Genomic DNA, 3,549 nt, shown 5'->3' with positions numbered 1-3,549 from the left:
TTTACGAAAAGGTTCATCAAGTCAAGTTGAAGTATGGAAGTAACCATCTTGCAAAAATTGGGGCAAGAGATGGATCAAGTTACATCGCTGCTTCGTCTACTGCCAAACACATTTAGGACTGTTAATGTCCTTGCTACTTCCAGTTTCACCTTGACAAAGATGTAATGGACCATGTTAAAAAAATCAAAATTGATTCAACCCCATGTCCTGTGTAAAAATTTGCAATACTTCAACTATGCATCATTCGCATACATCCATGCTTTTCATTGGTTACATTGCTCATTGCATTCTTTCCTTGAGAAAAGAAAAAAACGAACTTAATCATTGTTATAAAAAAGAAAAAAAAACATGCTTTACGGTGCCCTTATCGAACCCGTGCTAGAGCTAGAGTAATGGGTAAAGCGGAGGAGGTACAAGAGAAGATGAAGGCCGACATGGAGGCCATGAAAGAGCAAATGGCCACGATGATGGCCATGATGAGCATGAGGAAGATAATGGAAGCCAATGCAGTTGCAGTTGCCGCTACCAACACTATTGCTAAGGTGAACCCGATGCCCCCATCTGGCCTCAACCAAATGAATCATCCAACCTCAGATATGGTAGGCAAAGATTTGGGAAGTACGGACGGCCCCATGATGTGCAAATTCAAAACGAGCACGCCTTCCCGCTATATGGCTTGCCTCCCAACTATACACCACCCGATGTGGCGTACACTCCCAATGAGGATGTCAATAACTCCACTCCCATGCTCATTGAGAGCTGACAACCTCATCATATACATGTCTCTCAACCCATGGGGGAGACACATGAAATACCCCACCACAATCTAGCCAACTTCAAGCCTTGCCTCGGATATGCCACTGAAGGGCAAGCAGTTGGTGGTATACCCCAACAAAACACTTTGGAGGGCCCTCAGTATCACCCACAACTACACCTCTTGCATTCCACAACAAGTAAAAACCCTCATGCTAGGGAAAAAATGGGAAAGTTGGATCATCTAGAGGAAAGGCTCAGGGCCATTGAAGGAGGTGAAGATTATGCCTTTGCTAACCTAGAAGAGTTGTTCCTAGTACCCAATATCATCACCCCTCCCAAGTTCAAGGTGCTAGACTTTGAAAATTACAAGGGGACTACTTGCCCCAAGAACCATCTAAAGATGTATTGTCGGAAGATGGGGGCATACGCAAAAGATGAGGAATTGCTGATACATTCCTTCGAAGAAAGTCTTACTGGGGTAGCTGTTACCTGGTACACTAACTTGGAACCTTCCCGAGTCCATTATTGGAAGGACCTAATGGTTGCCTTCGTTAGGCAGTGCCAGTATAATGGCTTCGGATAGGATGCAACTACAGAACATGTGCAAAAAAGGGGGCACGGATCTTTCAAAGAATACGCCCAAAGGTGGAGAGACCTGGCAGCTCAAGTGGCACCTCAATGACGAAAAAAATGATGACAATGATAGTAGACACATTACCAGTATTCTACTATGAAAAGATGGTGGGCTACACACCTTCAAGCTTTACGAATTTGGTCTTCGCCGGGTAAAGGATCAAAGTGGGTCTAAAAAGAGGCAAATTTAATCGTCTTGCTTGGACGAATGAGAAAAAACTGGGGCAAATGAAGAGGGTGAGAATAAGGGAGAAACCCATGTTGTGACTGCCGTTCCTACATGGTCGAGTTTCCCACCAACCCAACAATGTCATTACTCAGCCAGTAACAACCCTTCTCCTTCCCCACCACCCAATTATCCACAAAGGCCATCCCTAAATCAACCATAAAGCCTGTCTACCACATAACCAATGCTAAACACCACCTTTAGCACGAACCAAAACACCAACCAAAAAGTAATTTTGCAGCAAAAAACCTGTAGAATTCACCCCAATTCCGGTGTCCTATTCTGACTTGCTCCCATATCCACTCGATAATGCAATGGTAGCCATAACCCCTGCTAGGTTTCCTCAACCGCCATTTTTCCGAGGATAAGACTCGAGCGCAACATGTGCATATCATGGAGGAGCCCTGGGGCATTCCATTAAGTACTGTATGACCCTGAAGCATAAGGTGCAAAGTCTAATTGATGTGGGCTGGCTGAAATTTGAGGAGAATCACTTGTTGAATCCTAACACTGACAAGCGACACCACACATGGGGCAATTTTGAAAGCTGTTGTTAGATGTCTCTAATGACTCATCAGGATCTTCAAGTTTATGCCATTATTGTAAACCATAGTTACAATGCTAAATAAAATGGATAAATCTGACATCTTTGTCCCTCATCCTCTCGTAATTACATCTTTTCTTCCACTGGAATGTGGGTGCAAGCCATTGGTTTGTTTGCTCGAGCGACATGCGCTCCTGAGTGCTGACTTCCAAGACCGTTCAATCAGAAATTACTCGTCTTGCACGTTGGTGGGGGGTGCCGTGAAACAACGAGTAAAGTTCAAAACAAATAAGTTTCAAAATAAAAAAAAGTGCAAAAAGAAAAAGAAAAAAAAAGCATTTACTGTGTTTTCAAGACGTTCATGTGACCTCATTTTATCATTCCGAAAAGTTTGTCTTTTTAGAGAGAAGTGAGTTATCAAGAATAGGATGTTGGACAAATGGCCTCAGTTATCTTAAGAAGGGGGGGGGGGGGGGTTGAATTAAGATACAAAGACTATTCCCCAATTAAACTTTCACTCTTTTTTTGGATTAACAATGCACCCTTAACATGAATTACTCAAAAGACAATTCAAAATAAACTTCTTTAAAGCAAAAGATAAATAACAATAAATAAAAGAAGTTTAAGGGAAGAGAGGAATACAAACTTGATTTATACTGGTTCGGCCACTTCCCGTGCCTACGTCCAGTCCTCAAGCAACCCACTTGAGATTTTCCACTCTCTTTGTAAAACTCCTTTTACAAAGTCTGAACCACACAGGGACAACCCTTCTCTTGTGTTCAGGAATCCTCTACAACAAGAGACCCATGGTCTCTTAATCCATTTTCAGAAATAAGAAGAAGAGAAGAAGAAATCTCTCTTAAAAGAGATAGATTGTACAATGAAGATCAATCAAAATTCCTTATTGAATATGCAAGTGGTTGACCAAGGAATCTTTTTGAGAGGATAAGACATTTCAGTTCAGAAAAACTCTTAGTCTTTGGAGAGGATAAAACTTTTTGGGCACTGAAAACTCTCTTTATATTCGTGTTTCCGAGTCACATATAAATAGACCCTTGATGGTCATTCATAAACCATTTGAATAGATGTGACTCTTGGAAATTATTTTCTGAAAATCCCCTCTTGTGTAATCGATTACAGGCTTTAAAATTTGAATTAAAACGTTCAATAAACTGCTGGTAATCAATTACCATCCACGTGTAATCAATTACACATTATAAATTGTGAATTTCTAGTGACTGCTATAAACATTTTCAGCTGCTGGTAATCGATTACCAGAGAGTAAATCTCAATTTAAAATGATTTAGATAGAATTCTTTGGCAAAACCTTTTGCTTTTTCAATTTGGAAACTTCTTCCGAAGATTCTAGAGATCAACTTGATCATATATC

The sequence above is a fragment of the Glycine soja genome, chromosome 7 (assembly GCF_004193775.1).
Source record: "Glycine soja cultivar W05 chromosome 7, ASM419377v2, whole genome shotgun sequence".
Taxonomy (NCBI): Eukaryota; Viridiplantae; Streptophyta; class Magnoliopsida; order Fabales; family Fabaceae; genus Glycine; species Glycine soja.
Note: the sequence above shows the minus strand (reverse complement) of the source record.